The sequence below is a fragment of the Littorina saxatilis genome, linkage group LG6 (genome assembly GCF_037325665.1).
Source record: "Littorina saxatilis isolate snail1 linkage group LG6, US_GU_Lsax_2.0, whole genome shotgun sequence".
NCBI classification, from domain to species: Eukaryota; Metazoa; Mollusca; class Gastropoda; order Littorinimorpha; family Littorinidae; genus Littorina; species Littorina saxatilis.
Window position 1 is genome coordinate 48,507,563 of NC_090250.1, and position 22,137 is coordinate 48,529,699.

The 22,137-nt window shown below is 43.9% G+C and overlaps 2 long non-coding RNA genes across 2 annotated transcripts in view; one reads left to right on the forward strand and one right to left on the reverse strand.

Moving 5' to 3' along the window:
* Positions 1 to 22,137, reverse strand: part of LOC138969409 (uncharacterized) — a 234,823-nt gene that overhangs the window by 117,861 nt on the left and 94,825 nt on the right. The window lies entirely within an intron of this gene.
* On the forward strand, positions 5,557 to 7,355 carry LOC138969402 (uncharacterized). Its single transcript, XR_011456450.1, has 3 exons — positions 5,557 to 6,134; positions 6,809 to 6,890; positions 7,228 to 7,355. It is a non-coding gene; the product is annotated as an uncharacterized lncRNA (long non-coding RNA).

Here is a 22,137-nt window from a genome sequence, read left to right on the forward strand (position 1 = left end):
GTCAAAGATAACGTCATTTTTCTCATTCCAAATTACCGACAAAAGAGAGGTGAATGACAAACCGTAACACCGATTGAATAAACCAACAGATCTTTTCTCGCCCCTCAGCTCTTCCAATGGCAAAGCGACGCGTCTTGCGCCAACAGCGTAACAAAGTTCGAGAAGATGTCATCATGCGGGTAATGCATGGAGTCTTCCGGGAACTGACAAATAATTCTAAGAACGAAGTTTTTTTCTCGGTGAATTAAACATTGTAGCAGTAGAAAATGGAGGCTATGTTTGTAATAATAATAATAATAAAACATTCTTTTATAGCGCTGTTCACCGCCAAATGGCAGTCTCATGTATCGGTATCGTAGGCCACATCATGGATGTTGTTGTTGTTGTTGTTGTTGTTGGCTGTTGCTTTTCGGGTCCAGCGGACGATGATAGGCCAAATCAGGACCCCCACATCATGGATGCTAAACCACACCGACGACTGAAACCAACACGTCTTTTCTTGCCCATCTCTTCCATTGTGACAAATTGCTTGGGAACTGACAAATAATTTCGAAGTTGAAGTTTGTCTCGTTGACTTCATCAGATCAACAGTAGTAAATTAATTGGAAGGTCACCGCCAGGATGTGCACGTATCAGTATCGTGCATCATTAAATGTTACCAGCACGTCCCCCGAGGACGTTTCAGGATGTAGAACGGATGCTCTAGGGGCAGTCTGGGATTAACAAATTACGACATTTTTGTCTCGGTTCCATACTGCGTATGCGGTCGTTGTTCCCGCAACCTCTATAGTGACGGAGACCGACAGGAGATAAACATCTCTGCGTGTAATCAACACCTCGATTAGTAAAGCTTGCAGGGCGTCAACAGGCTGCTTTGGTGTGAGAATGATCGAAGTCAGTTCGATACGTAACATCACGTCACGCCATGTCCATATATCGCGCCAACTTGAACTGAAACCATGTTGTTGCTTTTCGTGCTTTGTGTGGCAACGATCTTAATAAGTTTGATATATATAACGTCACGCGATGTCGATATCTCGCGCCAACTCAGTTGAAATGAAACCATGTTTTTGCTTTTCGTGCTTTGGTGTGGTAACGATCGTGATAAGTTTGATATATAACATCACGCCATGTCAATCTATGGCACAGACTGGAGTTGAAAACATTTTGTTCCTTTCGTGTCTCTTCTCGTTTGATCTTGTCGTGAATGCGAATATTGGCGAAGAGGTCTTCATGGGAGGTGATCATAACTCCAACCCCCCCCCCCCCCCCCCGGCCACTCTCCTCCCCCTCACCCCCCCCCCCCCTACACCCCGCCCCGCCCCCTCCTTCCACCTACACGCCATGAAGACATCAAAGTTCTAACACAGTTCTTGTGCCGATAAAACACCCTCATTTTCTGAGAGATAGCACCCTCCGCGTATATACCGTATATACAAAGGTTATTCCTCATCTCTGGAGGCTGCAAACGTAACCACACACACACACACACACACACACACACTCACTCACACACACACACTCACACACACACACACACACACACACACACACACACACACACACACACACACACACACACACACACATTACTATGATCAAGAAATCAATAAGACTAACTACAATAAATCAACTAATATGAAGTCAATCAAGTACAATCTAATACAATACGCTTAATGAAAATAAAATAAGATACTACACATCAAAATCAAATGAGATTAAACGAAAAACAGTTTAAAAACTTTTTTTTCTGAAAAGTGGAAATTAAATTGCAGAAGGTCTCCATTTGATTTCCAGTTCCTGGTAACATCAGTCATTGCTGTCTGAAAGTGTAACGTTTCCAAATCAATTTTTCATGCTGCGTGAACTAAGCGAGGAATTGCTGACTCGGTATATTAGGATTGCGCCGTTACGATATGACTGATGAGGTGTTATTGGCATGCCGACGATTAACACGTGGTCTGTTTCACCTGGTTTGTGTATTATACATCTCTCTCTCTCTCTCTCTCTCTCTCTCTCTCTCTCTCTCTCTCTCTCTCTCTCTCTCCTATCTCTCTCTCTCTCTCTCTCTCCTATCTCTCTCTCCTATCTCTCTCTCTCTATCTCTCTCTCTCCTATCTCTCTCTCTCCTATCTCTCTCTCCTATCTCTCTCTCTCTCCTATCTCTCTCTCCTATCTCTCTCTCTCTCCTATCTCTCTCTCCTATCTCTCTCTCTTATCTCTCTCTCCTATCTCTCTCTCCTATCTCTCTCTCTCTCCTCTCTCTCTCTTTCTCTCTTTATCTCTCTCTCTCTCCTATCTCTCTCTCCTATCTCTCTCTCTCTCCTATCTCTCTCTCCTATCTCTCTCTCTCCTATCTCTCTCTCCTATCTCTCTCTCCTATCTCTCTCTCCTATCTCTCTCTCTCCTATCTCTCTCTCCTATCTCTCTCTCTCCTATCTCTTTCTCCTGTCTCTTTCTCCTATCTCTCTCCTATCTCTCTCTCTCTCCTATCTCTCTCTCCTATATCTCTCTCTCCTATCTCTTTCTCTCTCCTATCTCTCTCTCTCTCCTATCTCTCTCTCCTATCTCTCTCTCTCAGTCTCCTATCTCTCTCTCTATCTCTCTCTCTCCTATCTCTTTCTCTCTCTATCTCTCTCTTCTATCTCTCTCTCTCTCCTATCTCTCTCCCCTATCTCTCTCTCCTATCCCTCTCTCTCCTATCCCTCTCTCTCCTATCCCTCTCTCTCCTATCCCTCTCTCTCCTATCCCTCTATCTCCTATCCCTCTCTCCTATCTCTCTCTCCTATCTCTCTCTCTCTCTCTCTCTCTCTCTCTCTCTCTCTCTCTCTCTTCCGATCTCAATCAACAGGCCAGAAGAAAAAGACAAACTTAACTCAGAGCCAGCAATCTGGAAAACGATCTACGTCTGGTTTGGATTTCATCATTCCTGTTACGGGTTAAACGTCAATTTTTTTTTTAAAAGAGATACATTACGAAAAATGCCATTATTTATTATAAATATCAAGATTAAAACAAACTGGAGATTGTGTTTGTTTGAGTTGGTTGTTGCTGTCAATTTGTTGTTGTGGTTATAACTATACCTTGCCGTTAAGTGAAGCAAACAAGTCGCGGAAGGCAAAATTACTACATTTAGTCAAGCTGTCGAACTCACAGAATGAAACTGAACGCACTGCATTTTTGTTCTCACCAAGACAATACAGCTTCGTCAGTCCCCCGCTCGTGGAAAAGGCAGTGAAATTGACGAGCCAGTTAAGCGCGGTGGTGGTCACGCTGGGCTGCACAGCGCGCTTTTCTGTATCTCTCTTCTTTTTAACTTTCTGAGCTTGTTTTTCATCCAAACATAACATATAATTATGTTTTTTTTAATCAGGAATCAACAATGAATAAGATGAAATAGTTTTTAAATCGATTTCGGATATTTTATTTTAATCATAATTTTCATATTTTTTATTGTCTTAGCTTGTTTTTAATATTTGGACTAATGTGATGTTACATTTTCGTTTTTAATCAGTATAGTCTCAGCAAATGAACGGAGAAGAAGAAGAAGAAAAAGTAGATCTTATCGATCAATTGAGTTTTTTTTAGCGTAGGTGTTTCCAAAACAAACCGTCCAGTTATATGCTTTTCACGCTAAATTGGTTCCTGACAGACGGGCGCAGTGGCGTGGTGGTAAGACGTCGGCCTCCTAATCGGGAGGTCGTGAATTCGAATCCCGGTCGCTGCCGCCTGGTGGGTTTAGAGTGGACATTTTTCCGATCTACCAGGTCAACTTATGTGCAGACCTGCTAGTGACTTAACCCCCTTCGTGTGTACACGCAAGCACAAGACCAACTTGAGTGCGCACGGAAAAGATCCTGTAGTCCATGTCGGAGTTCGGTGGGTTATGGAAACACGAACATACCCAGCATGCCTTCTCAACGAAAGCGGAGTGAAGCTGACTATGCTCTCAGAGTATAGTGTGGGCAAACGAGCTCACACGTAACCAGAACATTCTGGAACGCTGAAGAAGAAGGAGGTTCCTGACCAGGGGACCATTAGCATATCAATATATAAACGTTTGAAAATAGACGAATTCCGAAAATAACTGTCGGCTTTGTATGGGTTTGAAAGAGTGAATGCCCTTGCTTGACTTGGACAAGCATTGTAAGGGCCAATCACTAGCGAGGGGGGGGGGGGGGGGGGGGGGGTGTCTAAAACACAACCCCCCGCGGGTTAGGGGGAGTCCCATATTGGTTGGGACGAGAAAGAATTTACCCGATGCTACCCAGCATGTCGTAGGAGGCGACTAACGGATTCTGTTTCTCCTTTTACCCTTGTTAAGTGTTTCTTGTATAGAATATAGTCAATGTTTGTACAGATTTTAGTCAAGAAATGTTAAGTCCTTTGTACTGGAAACTTGCATTCTCCCAGTAAGGTCATATATTGTACTACGTTGCAAGCCCCTGGAGCAACTTTTTGATTAGTGCTTTTGTGAACAAGAAACAATTAACAAGTGGCTCTATCCCATCTCCCCCCTTTCCCCTATCCCATTTCCCCCCTTTCCCCGTCGCGATATAACCTTGAATGGTTGAAAACGACGTTAAACACCAAATAAAGAAAGAAAGAAAAGAAAGTCTAAAACACAGGGACAGGAGCACGTTTGAATTAATTCATTTTCATAATTTATGCCTTTGACCCCGTCCGGGGCATAGGCCGCCAACAAGAGCTCGCCAGGCACTCCGATCCTGGGCCAATCTCTCCAGTTGTCATCCAGGTGTAGCCGATGTGTTTCACCTCTGCCTCCAAGTCACGACGCCAGGTGTTTCTCGGCCGGCCTCGTCTCCTCTTGCCCTGCGGGTTCCATGTGAGGGCCTGTCGCGTGATGCTGGTTGTCGTCTTACGGAGTGTGTGGCCAATCCACCGGAAGCGTCTTTGCAGAATGTCCTGTTCTACGGATAACTGTTTTTATGGGGGCGAGGACGCCCCCATTCTATACGGATAGTTTAGAGGTTGACCATGGGCAGCGCCATTTTGTTGTGAAATACGTCATCAGTTTGTGTACACAGGAAGTTGTGACATCCGTCACCCTTTGGGAGGTGTGAAGGCAACATTATTCATCTGTAGAAAGTTGTGAAATCCGTCACCCTATGGGAGGGGTGACGTCAAAATTGGTCATCACAGAGTTTGTGTAACACAGGAAGTTGTGAAATACGTCACCCTATGGGAGGGGTGACGTCAAAATTGGTCATCACAGAGTTTGTGTAACACAGGAAGTTGTGAAATACGTCACCCTATGGGAGGGGTGACGTCAAAATTGTTCAACAAAAACATGATATGTCGCATTGTGCAGGGTCAACTGCAACAAACTCAAACCGAGCCATTCATACCTATCTGTATTTGAGTGACTTATATACCGACATTTTTATGTCTTATTTTCAGCACAGGTGTAGGAAAAATCATGAACCAAAATGTTATTTATTTTCTAATTTAACATTTTTTTACAAATATGACCATGGTCTTTTAAACATACAGTGACATTAAACATTGTTATGTTAAAAAAAAGAAAAAAGAAAAAAAGCTTTTGTGCACAAATCAGAAAATACATTGTACATTTTACCTACAGGCCAAACAGTGTCTGTTGGCGGCAAAGGGCCCAGCAAGTTGCTATTTTTAGATCGATTAAAAGTTGTCAAGAACAGGCGCTTACATTTGGATGTGTCCACTGATAGTAGGTTTGGTTGTGATCAATCAGAATGATGTAGGAATACACATGCATGACAGTTTGGTATGATGACATGTAATTCAAATATGCTGAAATGTAATATTATACATGATATAATATTATTATGGCTGTTGCCATGACCATGAACCCCAAGAAAGGTTTAATGTTATGTAAAATCAAAATACCAAAATCAAGCACCTACTAATCTGGTCTCACGGTGCGGCTTGGACCTAAATATGGATGGACACGCAACTCGCTCAGCCAGCCAGCGCTGCGAGACTTACAGCGGCCAACTTCGCCGCGGCGCGCTCATTGGCTCAGCATTGAACTTGCGTCAAGGCCGATGCGCGTAGATTCCCAGAATGTTTACTTTCGGTTAGATTCTTCGACAGCATTCGCAGAGGTGACTGCCGTTACAGAGGTGACAGAGGTGAGTAAAACTGACCATCGAAAGGAAAATAAGATTCATATTGGTAATACTAATAACATACTTGCACAAGCATGTATCTACCAAAACTGTATGGGAGCACATAGTTGGAAAGGCGTGGTGAAGCGATCAAATCGAATCGTCCGTCAGTCAGTGCACTGATCAGCCACCACGATTGAACGTCACTGTCCGTATTTTGTATGTAAGCAGAGTTAAATCCTGATGTAGTTTACAAAAACAAAACAAAATCTCATTCCTGTTCCATTGTTATTCTTGTAGTTGTGATATGATATTCTAGTGAAACTGAAAGTAAGTGTTAAAAGCAGAAAAGCCGGACCGAATCAGGTAATTGGGTTGGGAAAGTTTTGCTAAGAAATCCTGTTATTTCCCTGGGTTAATAAGCATCTCTTTGTCCAACTATTTACACAATTTATTTGACTAGTTTGTGGTTTCAATTGAAATTATTGTTGTATTTATTTCTAGACTACAAGAACTTGCATTGATTGCATTTCATTGTTACAGCACAAAACACTGAATGACACATACTGCGGATTGACGAGCATGCCAATAGCCTTCTCGTTTTACAGTATAGGTACTGATAGTTGTATACAAGTTTGAATATCACTTTGAACACTGCCACATTCAGTTCTTTTCATCATTGAATAATTTTGTTTCAGGAAGCAAGCACCACTTTTGTTGTTGATGAAAACCCCTGTACAGTCAGAAGTGTGTCAAGCTCAAAGTATTATTTCACAAAAGGTGAGAAGTTATTCGTTACATTTGCAACATTTATTGTTGAAAAATATTAAACATAAAGGCAGAATTTGTTTGTCTTGTGATTGTGATGCCTACAACTACACCCGCTTGTGATTTCTCAGTCAAGTTACTGCAGATTTGTGTATATTTCAGTCTCATATTTGCCATATTTTTGTGTGAACATGTGTATTTTTCAAGACTTAGATTCTGTGATAACATAAAATACCATAACACATTTGATACCAGTGCATCATATAATATTTTTGGATAATTCTCATTACGCATGATTTTTTATTGTGTCACTGTGTGTACATTTACATGTGTTTTTAAATGTCAACAGGTGACAGTTCCACTTTTGGAAGAGGTGTGCAGTGAGATTGCAGAAAATGAATGCCTGTCAGCTGATCTGTGAAGCACCATTTGTCCGCCCCCTGTCGATATTTATCGACTAAGTTCCTTGTGTTCGCTGCCAAAGGTCTTTGTTGCTGATGGTGTCAGGCTGTGAATTAATTTGTCCAAGAAAAAGCAAGGGCATTCACTCTTTCACAACCCATACAAACCCGACAGAGTTATTTCCCAACATCGTGTATTCCTGTGCCTCGCGTCGTCAGTAAGTGTCATGAAACTTCGTGGGTGCTCATGCAGCTGCGATGGTTAGTGTCTTTATTTTCAACTGTCCCAAAAATCCTCTTTATTGATCCATATATATACAACTTTATTACCTGTTATTCAAGGTACAAACATAAATCTGTTTAATTTGGCCTGTCTTTTAATGGCGTAGGAAGACCATCATTTTTCACTTGACCCACATCATTTGTCGTCGTCGTTCTTGAATTTTGGCGTAACTCGATTCTTGGCGATGTTGATGTTTTTTGTGCTTTAGACTAAGTAAATCATTCTCGATGAGAAATATTCTCTCAAATACGATGGACAATACATGAATTAACATTCTTTTATCTTTCTCTCCATACCAGGTACAAATATAAACACAATTTCGTGTTTAAAAAAAAGAAAAAGTTTTGGCGTTCGAGTTGTATAAAATAGGTTACGCTAAAGTTCCATGACGACGTCGAATATAATCCTCTTTGTGGTGCTATGCATGCGGTAGTGACTTGTTTGCACTAATGAACCTACATCTAACCTTAACACCAGCGCGAGTCAGTGTCACTACACAACTTGTAGTGACGCTTTCCGCTCGCTCGGCTCCCTGTGTCTGTCATCTCCGTCACTGACTGCTTGTCATCCATCCTCTTACAGGGAAGGGGAGGGGGGTATAGTTGGCACACAGGATCCCAAATTTATACAAATCGGCCTTAAACCTAATAAGGCTTTCTTTTTATAAGGCCTTATATCCTTCCCTATACCTTAGAGAAAACGCACTTGTGTGTGTGTGTGTGTGTGTGTGTGTGTGTGTGTGTGTGTGTGTACGTGTCTGTGCGTGCGAATGTGTGTCAGTGTGTGTGTGTGTGTGTGTGTGTGTGTATGTGCGTGTGTGTGTGTGTGTGAGAGAGAGAGAGAGAGTGAGATGATGATGATGATGATGATGGAACTTTATTTTTAGAGAGAGAGAGAGAGAGAGAGAGAGAGAGAGAGAGAGAGAGAGAGAGAGAGAGAGAGAGAGAGAGAGAGAGAGAGAAGAGCCGCAAATACCTGTACAATCAAGGAAACTTAATTTTGTAAGTTCCATGGATCATTTGCCCCCCCTCAGCTATTACCTGATCTCGATGCACCCTTCGATCCCTGGATGGGACTACTTATGGTTCATTGTCAGATTTGACTTTAATGCCTTATTCCTTAAACAGAAATAAGGCCAAATTGTATTCATAAAGGCCCTAACAAAAATAATGCCTTATTTCTTAATGCCCTTTTTTTTATAACCATAAGAATTTAAGACCTTATTAAAAAAAACACAAGGCATAACTTCTGGGAAATAAGGCTATTTGTTGAAAATAAGGATTTGTTTATGTAAAGGCCTTAGTTGGGGGGGGGGGGGGGTGACCCTTTGCGTCAACTATGGAAAACAGAGGTGTTGGGTAGTAAATAACAACATGTTTACAGCTGTCCGTTTTATATCTCCGGCCGTGTAGGTAAGCTAGGTAGCGGACAGGTGACGAATTTGTTTGTGGCAGCGCCTTGAAAGGAAGGCGTGAAGAATACGTCGCGAGCATCCTCATGAAAGGGCGATTACTCTGCGAGCGTAAAGAAAGGGGAGATGAAGGAGATAGGTTGAACTGGGGGCCGTAACTCGCTCAGGGAGGACGTTGGAAGGAAATGAAGCCAGCGCTAGGCTGTCAGAGAAATTTGCCGACCTCTTTGTTTTGATTTTGTCTGACACTGGATGAGGTTCTTGGCTGCACCCACTGCTCTGCTTCGGACCTTGCGACTCAGTCTCCATGAACTTGTGTGCGCTGTAAGTAGGACAAGGTCACGTGACGTCACGCTCTTCATCAGCATTGTATGCCCCAATTAAGAGTCAAAAATTAACCCTACGAACACTGGTTTGCTATAACAGGGGACTGGTGGATATGAAACTAAAAGTAACTGCATCTGCCGGCAGAAATGACTTAACTTTGGAAGTGTGAGTGGTTCACCGATTTACGCATGGCTGAGCTGAACGCGGCATCTTCCATCCTGCCCACATGTATCCGCTCGTTCAGCCATGCATGTCACCCGCTACAGTCACGACGAGCTGTTGAGGCTGCGCGCGCACGCCTCCAGCAACCCCCCGACTTCGCTGCCGACACGCTGCGCTGCGTCCGGCGACCCAGGAAAAGAGGCCGACGCGGCGGCGTCGTGCTACGTGCACGTAGACGACGACACCGGCTGCCCCTACCGTCCATTGTGCTCGGAAACGTCCAGTCCGTGAGGAACAAGATCGACGAGTGTCTGGCGAGCGTGCAACATCTACGCGAGTACCGTGACGCCAACTTGCTCTGCTTTTCCGAGTCGTGGTTGACCGAGGATGACGGGGACCCAGATTTACCTGGCTTCTCTGTCGTTCGACTTGACCGCACCCGGGAGGACACCGGCAAGTCTAGAGGAGGCGGTGTCTGCATATTTGTCAGCAACAAGTGGTGCACCAACATCACCGTCAAGGAGAAGGTCTGCTGTGAGGACATTGAACTTTTAACTGTTGCCCTCCGGCCCTTCTACCTCCCACGGGAGTTCAACCAACTCTTCGTGACCGTACTGTACATTCACCCCAAGGCAGATGCGAAGGTCGCCTGCTCCAAGGTGGCGGAGGTTGTGCACAGGTTGGCTTCGCAGTCCCCCGACGCCCCTTGCCTTGTGCTCGGGGACTTCAACCACTGCAAGCTGAACCGAGCGCTCCCCCACTTCAAGCAGTACATCACGTGTCTGACTCACAAGACCAAGACCATCGACCTGTGCTACAGCAACATCCGCGGCGCCTACAGCTCCAAGCCACTCCCTGGCCTCGGCAGGAGCCCCCACAACATGGTGCAGCTGGTGCCCACGTACCGACAGCGTCTGAAGCGGGCACTTACCAGGCAGATCAGAGAGGACAAACGTCGCTTCGCGACCAAGCTGGAGAATAACTTCAGAGAGGGCAACTCCAGGCAGTACTGGCAGGACGTCCAGACCATCACCGGCTACAAGCCGAAGAAAGTCCCACTCAAGACGACGGATGAGGCGAAGCTGGCAGGAGAGCTGAACACTTTCTATGCCCGGTTCGATCAGCGTGACTTCAGCGAAGAACAACGGAAAGTCATGGAGGAGGTGCTCAGCCGCCCGTCCACGCCCATCATCTTCACCACCGACGAAGTCCGGTCGACCTTCAAGAGGGTCAAGGCACGCAGTGCCGCAGGCCCAGACAACATCACTGGCAGGCTTCTACGGGAATGCGGAGACTCGCTTGCCCCTGTCTACCGCGAGCTCTTCCAGAGGTCCCTCGACGAACATTCCATCCCTGCAATCTGGAAGAGCTCCATCATTGTTCCTGTGCCCAAGAAGCCCAATCCCTTGACATTGAACGACTACAGGCCCGTAGCGCTCACCTCCATCCCCTTCAAGTGCGCTGAGAAGTTGGTCCTTCGGAGGCTGAGGTTGGAGACAGAGGACCATCAGGATCCTCTTCAGTTTGCATACACCCGCAACCGGAGTACTGAAGATGCGATCCTGACCCTCGTCCACAACGTCTCCGCCCACCTGGAGCAGCCCTCCTCTTACGCCAGGGTCCTGTTCATCGACTTCAGCAGCGCCTTCAACACCATCCAGCTTCATCTCATGATGAGGAAGCTGCTGGAGTTCGACGTCAATCCAGTGCTGATCAGTTGGGTCTTCAGCTTCCTTACGAAGCGAACCCAGCGGGTCCGTATTGGACAAGTCTTGTCCGAGGCTGTCGCCACCAATACAGGCGCCCCCCAAGGCTGCGTGCTGTCTCCCACGCTCTTCACGCTGTACACCGCCGACTGTCGCCTCAGGGATCTTGTCAACCTGCTGCTGAAGTTTGCAGACGACACATCCCTGTCAGGTCTCATCCTGAAGAACGACGAATCGGCGTACAGACACGCAGTGGAGGAGCTGGTGCAGTGGTGCGACGACAACTTCCTGGAGCTCAACGTGAGCAAGACGAAGGAACTCATCATGGACTTCCGACGAACCAAGTCCGCCGTCGACCCCATCATCATCAAGGGCGAACCAGTCGAGATGGTGGATACCTACAAGTATCTGGGCACCATCATCGACAACCAGCTCGACTGGTCGCCAAACGTGGACGCCGTGTGCAAGCGGGCAAACCAGAGGCTCTTCTTCCTGAGGAAGCTGCGGCAGTTCCACGTCGACCCACAGATCCTCCACCTCTTCTACCAGGCGACTATTCAGAGTGTCGTCTCCTTCAACCAGCTCTGCTACCACAGCAGTGCAAAGAAAGGCGACATGGAAAGGTTGGAGAAGATTGTGAAGAGAGCAGGCTCCATCATTGGCTCTGAGCTTCAGCCTCTCAGCACTCGATTCCCGAGTGTGGCGCTGAAGAAGCTGAGCATGATCCGCTCTGACGACCGCCACCCTCTGCACCAGGCGCTCGCATCGTGCGAGCCCACGCGTGAGTCATCACGCCGTTTGAGGTGCTGGCGGGCCAGGACGAACCGGATGAGGGACTCGTTCCTCCCGATGGCTGTACGACTCTACAACCAGTCCCTCTCCCCTCTCACATTCGCCACTCTCAGTCAGTACAGTCATTCAAGCGAGCACTCAAAACTCACCTCTTCCAGAAACACAACTCCTAAAGTCGCAACATTTTGCCATCCTGTTCTGTAACGGTTCCATCTCTATTCAGCTTGTTATTTTGTCTTTGTTTTAAATTATTATAAATATAATTTTTCACTGCAGTAGTCCTTTAACTTTAACCCTTAGCTGTAAGCTAGATATGCACAAGTCATGTCGGTGCCACATAATGCTGACACACATGTTCCTGTGCATAGTTTATGGATAACGTGTAGTTGGAAAGTTAAGAGTAGAAATAATTAGTATTTAGTGTAGGAGGAGGGTTGGGGGTGGGTAGGGAGGGGGTGGGTATGGTTTACTTTGAGCAGGTCGGTTTCAGTTTTTTTAATAAACAATTCTAGAGAATTGTGTATCTTATATTTGAGTCTTTCGTGTTTTAGACATTGATGCATTTAATAGTTTTAACGAGTTGCCTTTTGTTTTATCATTCTGGTGTTTATCTAGATGTGCTGTGTATCTTATAAGAAGTTCTTAAAAGTTTGAAGTTATTTTAGCACATAGGTTTTTTTATGGTCTTAACAGTGAAACATGTATTACGTTATCATTAAGATTCATGCTTTGTTAGCACTAAGCAGTTGTTTTAATCAGTCTGGTTTTTTCTTGTTTTCATCTTATGAACATTCTAAATGTTAGACTAACTTATTGTCTTGTACAGAATAACAACTGTGTGAATGGTGCTATACTGAATGAAAGAGTGTGACATGAAGTTCTTGTACATCATTGTAAAGAGTGTGCATGACGTTTTAGTTTAGATGTCAAGCGCTTAGAGCAAGCCTTTTTAACGAAAGTTTTTGATTTATCGCTATATAAATGTTCTTATTATTATTATTATTATTATTATGTGAATGTGACAGTATGCTAGATAGACTTGAGTGCTGTAAAATTTGACTGTGAGGACTATGGGTGATGTGAACTGTGATGTGAGGACTATGGGTGATGTGAACTGTGACTGCGGAAGGACAATGAGTGCTGTGAACTGTGACTTGGAGGACTATGGGTGATGTGTAGTGGGTGTGAGCGATGGTAGAGTAGAGGACGTGTGATTGGCGGGGGGGGGGGGGGGTGGTAAGAGTGAAATGTTGACGTCTGTTTACTTTGTATGATGGGGGGGGGGGGGTTATGATGTAATGTAATGTATGATGATGTACTATATGTGTTGATTGCGTATGTATGGGGGTTATGATGTAATGTATATGTATGATGATGTATTCTGTGAGACTGTGTCGATTGTGAATGTATGGTGGGGTGGGGGGGTATGATGTAATCTAATGTACGATGATATATTTGGTGTTTGATAGTGTATGATTGTTTGTTAGTTGTAGATTATAGTACGATGTTTGATGTTGTAATGTTTGTGCGTGTGTTATAATGCAATATGTTATGATGTAATGTGTGATGATGTATTCGGTGTTTGATAGTGGATGTATGCTTGTTAGTTGTAGATCTAGTACGATGTTTGAGGCTGTAATGTTTGTGCGGGTGTCATATGTAGCCGTACGAGGGTTCCAGTGTGTAAGTTGTGCATGGCCGGGCGCTAGAGTGCTGCATGAATGAGTAAGTGCATGTGGAGTTGTATGGCTGGGTGAATTGTGGGTTGCGTACGTCCGAGGGGCACATGTAGCCTGTGTGTCTGAAGTAGTGGGTATGTGTGCGTAAGGGTGTGCTGATATTGAACTTCAGTTGTTGCTTTGTAAATGTCTATGTATCAGTGTATTATGTCTTGCCACACACATGCCAAATTTCCTTGTATTGATGAGGACAATAAAATTTCTTGTATCTTGTATCTTGTATCACAAGGTTTTCCTTCAGGATGGGTTGAGTATAATTATATGGAGGTTGAAACGACAGTATGGCGGTTAAAGACTGTATGCGGCTCCGCTCACATATGTAACTTCAGCAGGACCGACGATGCACTGCAGATTATCCCAGCCCGCTACACGTTGCATGAAAGGAAAACAGGCCAAGTACTCGTCATAATCCCTATCGCGGCATAAATAATAGGCCGTGCGTCGTCTGTGCCGCTAAAACTGCGCAGGTATATTCTGCCCTTAACGGGTTCTGTCTGCTAGACGTAAGCGTTATCGTCATTTAAATTAACTGGAAGAATACGACTGTGAAGAGACTCGATGGGACTCCGACCGCCAAACCGGTTCCACTAATCACACTCAAATAATTAATTATCATGGTAATCGAGCGTTTTGCAAAAAATCATTGCAGGTCAGTGTGTCAGTCTCAACCACGGTACAGCAAATATCAATACATAAGACTTCTTTCTCGCAAGAAAATGTGTCCCACAGGATGCTAGGGCAGACAAGCTTTGCTGGAGATCCTGTTTGTATGGTGAGGATGGGGGCGCAGCTGAGGCCACCGTAGTCAGTATGGCATGGCCATACATCACCCCACGTCAGACACCGTAGTCAGTATGGCATGGCCATACATCACCCCACGTCAGACACCGTAGTCAGTATGGCATGGCCATACATCACCCCACGTCAGACACCGTAGTCAGTATGGCATGGCCATACATCACCCCACGTCAGACACCGTAGTCAGTATGGCATGGCCATACATCACCCCACGTCAGACATCGGTCACTCTGCGTCACTTCTGTGGTGTTAGACATATATATGAAAACGGTTTGTTTAAAAGCGTATAACTGGACATGGCCTACGTGACTGCAGCAAAAAAACAAAAAAAAATACTGAGCCGGCGGTAGGATGACCGTGCAGATATCAGTTGGAACTTTTCGTGCAAAGCGGCAGGGTAAGCGACGGTCGAACTGACCTAATTCACACGACACAGTCGGTCTGCCAACGGGCCTTTCACTGAGTCGGGTTCACAGTCGGATTGCATAGTGAGCTTTGCCGTATGTTTTACATCTCACAAAATAGGCATTCCTAAATGTTCCATTTTCGACAGATATCCGCATTGGTCAGTAGTATAGCGCTGCGCTGCAGTTCCTGAAGTCGCTGGTTCGAGCCCCGCCAATGCTATACTTTTTTAATGAATCATGCGCGCTTTTCCCGTTCAGTTTGTAACATATGTTTCATTTGTACATAGAGGGGGAATCGAGACGAGGGTCGTGGTGTATACATGCGTGTGTGTGTCTGTCGGTCTGTCTCGGTACGTGTGTGTATGTAGAGCGATTCAGACCAAACTACTGGACCGATCTTTATGAAATTTTACATGAGAGTTCCTGGGAATGATATCCCCGGATGTTTTTTTCTTTTTTTCGATAAATAGTTTTGATGACGTCATATCCGGCTTTTTGTAAAAGTTGAGGCGGCACTCTCACACCCTCATTTTTCAATCAAATTGATTGAAATTTTGGCCAAGCAATCTTCGACGAAGGCCGGACTTCGGTATTGCATTTCACCTTGGTGGCTTAAAAATTAATTAATGACTTTGGTCATTAAAAGTCTGAAAATTGTAATAATTTTTTTTTTATATAAAACGATCCAAATTTACGTTCATCTTATTCTACATCATTTCCTGATTCCAAAAACATATAAATATGTTATATTTAAAAACAAGCTCTGAAAATTAAAAATATAACAATTATGATCAGAATTAAATTTCCGAAATCGATTTAAAAACAATTTCATCTTATTCCTTGTCGGTTCCTGATTCCAAAAACATATAGATATGATATGTTTGGATTAAAAACACGCTCAGAAAGTTAAAACGAAGAGAGGTACAGAAAAGCGTGCTATGCAGCACAGCGAAACCACTACCGGCAGGTTTCACAATCTTCAATCACAGACTTCCTTTTTTTTCAACAAAATCAATCTTGACAGAGACCTTTGAAAAAATGTTTTTATTAAAGCCTTACATCCTCCTGGATGGAATCAAGACAAAAACTTGTGTGCAGACGCATTCTTGTCGATATAATGTGATATCCTGTTACAGTACTATATCAAACAAAGGGATAGACTTAAACAGAATTGGATAACCATTTATTCAAAGAATATTGTCCAGAGGCTTTAATAAATTAAGCAATACCAATGCAAGCAAAATATCATTTCCGAGCTCAGTGAAAAAAAGCAGCAAATAAGGACTAATTATGGGAATTCCGTTCTTCTGAACTGCTATTTCGCTGTGATGCACGTCATGAGCATACCTTCAAAAAGTAACAATGTTAATTGCACTCCATTTCTCTTTTTTTTTAAAGTAGAATCATTGACCAATTAAAAAAAACACGATCTTGGAAAAAAAAGTTGCATATTCTTAGAAATAAATACCTAAAAATGTAACCCTGCCCTCTAAATGGTGACATCATGACAGCGAAAAAAATACCGAACAAGTCATGTGAAGCGATAATAAAACATTAAGTTGATTTGAAACTAAAAGATCAACATTGGAACCAGGGACGAGTCATTAACAATGCTAGTGAGATTTGGCTAGCCGAAACCAGAAGACCGAGACGGGTTGCCTCCGCGATGCATATGAACACAAAAGGCGATTTTTCTCATTTGAACAGATTTTCACACTAAGCATGACATATCTGTTTTTTCATTGGGATCCAGGAAATCCAAAGGATACAATGCAATGACTTTTGAATCTGTAAACAAAAGTGTTATCCCAGCGAAGCTGGAGGTATCCCGTGAACGCTCTACTGTAATCGATTTGAGAAATGTGCACACCGAATAATACATGATAAAGAAGGATTCGTTGTGCCCGGCTACGTGCGACAGTTGGAGATGGAAGTTCACCAAAAATGGGGACCATACTATACTGTTCAAAAAAAGAAACGCATAGTTGCTACTTGCCAAATTTGTTTTATTTTTCGAAAAAATTAACAGAAAATCCAATATTTAGATTATTTGTTTGAAATTTGGTATGGACACAGTTGAATGCACACACAGTTCATTTGCATCTTCAAATCAATCAGTCAATCAATACGATTGGGTGCCGAGGCTGTCAAGTCAGTAGGGGGTGTGACTGCCTTGAGCAGCAACAACTGCCCGGCACCTTCTGGGTATGGACTGGATCAGATGCCGGATATCTTGCTGTGGGATGGTGTCCCACTCCTCCTGAAGTGCCTGCAATAGATCGCGGTGATTTGCCGGCGCTTCTTCTCGCCTGCGCACACGTCTGTCCAATTCATCCCAGAGGTGTTCTATCGGGTTCATGTCTGGCGACATGGATGGCCAGGGAAGCACCTGGACATGGTGGTCGGTGAGGAACTGGGTGGTGAGTCGTGCTGTGTGCGGGCGAGCGTTGTCCTGCTGGAATATGGCATCCTGGTCAGCCAGAAGAGGAAGGGCGTGTGGGCGCAGAATTTCCTCCACGTATCGCTGGGCAGTTATGCGCCCTTGGACGTGCATGCACCAGGGTGCTCCTTCCAGCGGTATTGATCGCCCCCCACACCATGACGCCTCCACCACCATGAACGGGTGCCTCATCCACACAGTTGGGCGCGTAACGTTCGTTTACTCTCCGGTAGACCCTCCTCCGACCATCATGTCGCTGGAGCAGGAAGTAGGACTCGTCGCTGAACCACACGTGTCTCCAGTGATTCCGGACGGTCCAGCGAAGGTGCTGGTTGCCCCACTGCACTCGGTTCTGGCGATGGCGGCGGGTGAGGACAGCTCCTCTGTGAGGTCTGCGAGCTCTCAAACCAGCTTCATGCAGGCGGTTCCGCACGGTCTGGTCCGATAATCGGTGTGGCCCGGGGAGAGCCTGGACAGAAGATGAAGCCGACAGGAAACGATTCCGGAGGTGGCGGAGCCGTATGAAGCGGTCGTGAGCAGCAGTTGTCGCCCTTGGTCTTCCCGCTCGTGGCAAGTCAGCAACGGAGCCAGTGGCTTGAAACCTGACCCACAGTCTACTGATGGTGCTCTGGGACACGTGGAAGTGCCTGGCGATTGCACTTTGACTTTGGCCAATGCAATTTGGCGGTCTTCTCTGCTCAATCGGGCCATCTTTCGTCGCTGAATTGTCGTCTGATTTCTTTGTGGCGAACAATCCGCTTTTATGGGTTTTGGAAGACATGGTGAGAGCTCAATATTCCCCGAGTTTCACGAGATTACACTGAAGCATGACGAGTGGTCATGCCAAATGAGCAATTTTGACATTGTAGCCACTGATAACGTATGCGTCACGTGCAGAGCTCACTTGTGGCAATGGACGAAAGGTCGACGACCAGATAAACATTTTCTGCAGTTTGGTGGATATCCTTGTAGCCATATAACTAAATTAACCAAATATTACAAGCTATGCGTTTCTTTTTTTGAACAGTATAACAAAAATACGGTGGGTAAAATAGGCGCCCCCATTTTTTCAGCAAACGCCACCCCAGGCCGCTTTGGACGGGTCATAGATGTGTATTGACAGGATCGCCAACTCGTTGCGCGCGCTCAGCAAGTAGCGGAAAGCGGAAAAGACGATTTTGACAGTAACTTTACTTCCGGTGCAGTCTTTCAACACATGGAGAAGAAGGAGAATTTCGAAGGGGAGGTGGAGTTTGTGGCTGAGGTATGTGAAAAGCAAACAAACCAATACAAAAAGATCATTGCTGATGATTGAAATGAGTCATGTGAATCAACAATAAAGATTCATTGTGGACGGCACGTCATTATTTTTGTTTTTAACACTTGAAACGCGAGAGCATCTGACACACTGGTAAATCCGAAGCTGTGCACGCAAGCTGATCAGCAGATCGTTTTTCTGCAGATATCTCGCTCACATCGGCCACTATTTTAGCTCAGCGAACCGACAAATTTGCAACAGAACAATTTCTGAATGTTAGAAATTCGGCTGTAGATTTATAGATACCCTTTCTATTCCATGGTTGTTGTTTTTTCAGGGGGAAAGTACCGACATCTCAATCGCTGAAAAGATGACAGCATCACCACAAAAGAAACTGCAAGAATTGCCAAAAGTAAGTAAAAATATTGACAGATCTATGTAAAAGACTATGAAAATTTAGAACTGGAACAACAGATATTCAAGAAATAACCGATAAGTGATATATTATAACTGAACCATTGATTGATTTGAATACTACATCATGCATGGAAGTTAAAAATGGTGCAGGAACTGAAGTCAGATCAACACATCAAAAAGATCAGTGCAATATATTTGTTTTCTCTCCCCTCTAGCATAATTCTGTTTTGATATATATGCTTGATGTCTTCTGTAGTTTTTAAATTCATTGTCACTTCTAAATTGCATGCTTTATTGCAGAACGCTTGTTCTTTTTGCCTTTCAACTGCCTTTCACCGGAGCTCAGAGAGCTTGTCGACCTATTCTCCACCAAATCGTTCAACTTCAAACGTCTATCAACTGCCATTAATTAGCTATCATCCAGCTATTTGTATGGACAGTTAGACTTATTTCTCTAGAAATTTAGTTTTACTTAGGGTTTATTGTTCTGCTTTTTTTCAGACATACCGTCCCGCACCAGAATTGCCAGAGGTTGTTGCAACTACAACTTTGAAGAACTGTGTCATGATGTACAGCAGCTTCCCGAGTCGTGGTGCCTCGCGAAGAACGAGGTGAACCAGGTGGTTAAGGTTGTTGTGCTGGAGCCTGGAGGCCAGCTTGGTTAAGGTTTGACTTTGACTTTGAGTCAGCATTTTCAGTGATTTTTCTACGCAGCTGATGGTGTTTGGATTTCAAGTGTAAAGGAAAAAGTCCCCCCCGAAGCAGCGTGCTGCAGTTTAGACTGGCTTGGCGACAGTGTTGAAGTGAGTGACAAGTAACATTTTCAGTAAATCGCTTTGTGTTACAATTATTCAACACCAATTCTGAGCCAAGAGAATGATTTTTTTTTTTTCATTTGGAATGTTGTGTTTTATAGGTTAGGTGTGGAAAATTGGATTTGACTGTAAAGCTCTTTAGCAGAGAATGTAAATAAACTTGACCAAGAAATTATTGCGACAAATTTCAAACTCCCAAATTAAAGCATTGATTAATTCCCGTTAATTAATTAATTAAATGAAATGTCACAAGAATTTATGCTTTAATTTGGGTGCAACATGTTGAAACTTTGTTTGAGAATGTGTCTACTTCACTGATTAAATATATGCATGTGTATGAATAGGAATCTTTCTTGTGTCAAATTGTGCGAATTGAGACTGAGTGAGATAGTGAATGTTGGTACATTACAGGGCCGGACTAAGCAAAGAGGAGGGGGGGGGTTGCCAGTGGTGGTCCAGGGGGATGTTCCTCTGCCCCTTGTGGGGGTCAGGGGGCGACGCCCCCTTAAGCTGTAGGGTAGGTCATATTCTGAGATAGGAAAATGGTCGCTCCTTGAAACGGCATAAAATAAACAATAATACATTTTTTTTAAATAAGTGAGGTACATGTTTAGGGGGGGGGAGGGGGGTTGCGCAACCCCCATAACCCCCCCCCCTCCCCCCGGTAGCCCTAGTCCGGCCCTGCATTAATTGTCACTGTATGGTGTGTGTGTGTGTCACTGTGACCAAAGATACATATGCTCTATTTGAGTTCATACAACTTCCAATTCCATTCAAACGTTAACAAAGTGTTGCTTTCTTTCTTTCTTTCTTTATTTGGTGTTTAACGTCGTTTTCAACCATTCAAGGTTATAACAAAGTGTTGCTGGTATGCGACTGAACATGTTCTATTAGGAAAGCAAAGCAAATTCCAGTGTACATAGTGGTCAACATAAAAACAATCAGACGCATCGATGCAAGACATTTATCAAGTGGCTGACAATTGATTTTGAAATGAAAACTGTTTGCAAAATATCTCGCTGTCAAAATTATATCTTGAACAAGTACACAAAGGAATTAGGTTTGAACCATAGCAAAATGAATATGTTTCAATTTTTCATGTTGCAGACTTAAATTTACATGGACTCATGAAAATACAGAACAGGCACTGAACAAGCCATGTGATACAATACTGAACCAAATAGGAAGAGAAGTACATTTTAACGACAGCAGATTTTAACACCAAAAATCGACACCTAAGACAACAATCAAGAAGTTCAAATTCAATGTACATGCACTTGATCAGATGGGATAGTTTGTACTGCATGAAGAAAGATCATACACAACACACTACAGAGATCCTTCCTGATTGTTCTCAACATTGTATGTTTTCAGCTTTTTCCTCAAACTCCTTTCTTTCCATGTGCATTTCATTTTGTCCAACATTGTATGTTTTCAGCTTTTTCCTCAGTCTTTTCTTTCCATGTACATTTCATTTTGTCCATCATTGTCTTCAGTTTGTGGTGGAGTCTTATTTAAAAAAAAAACAGAACATTTTGCAAAGTGTCTTCTTGAACAGCTTGTGAAAGATCAAATGAATACAAACAAAGTGTCATAAAAACACACCGGAACAGCATCACTGTTCCTGCATGGTTCAATAAAGTCATCTGCTTTTGCCTGTGTGTTGATGCACAGGTTTCACAGAAAATATGTTCCATGGACATCAAATCACCAAAGGGAAGTAATCGCTCTTTATGCATACGAAATGTGTATTAAGCGAGAGTTGTACGGAACCTTTTCTCCTGGCACGAGAGGATGAAAGTCACTTGTATATTTCAATGCTTGTTATTCTCTCAGGTGCCAGGAGAAAAGGTTTTGTACAACTCTCGCTTACTCTATTACACAGTCATGTCGTATGAATAAAGAGCAATTACTTCCCTTTGGTTATTTGATATCATCAACGCTTTGCCTCATTCTGTTTAAGATTTCTGCTTTGTGTTGCATGGACAGACACATCTGCAATACATTGGGCTTGACAAAGGTCAGTTTGCCCTTGTTCAGCATGCTTGTCATGTCAGGGGTGGTTTCACTCTCTTCACTGTAGAATTCAGGTGCGCAAGTCAGGGCTTCCAAACACTGCAATTTCTCATCTCTGTAGGCACTCTTTTGGAGACACCAAACTCTGTTTTAGCTTTTTGGCAACACATACTCCAACATACTTTGCATTGTCCTCTTCATCCTCTTTGATTTCTAATGCACTTACTGGTTCCCTAGTTTTTCTTCATAGGCCTTTAAGACACCAACAGTATAAACATGTTCAAGGC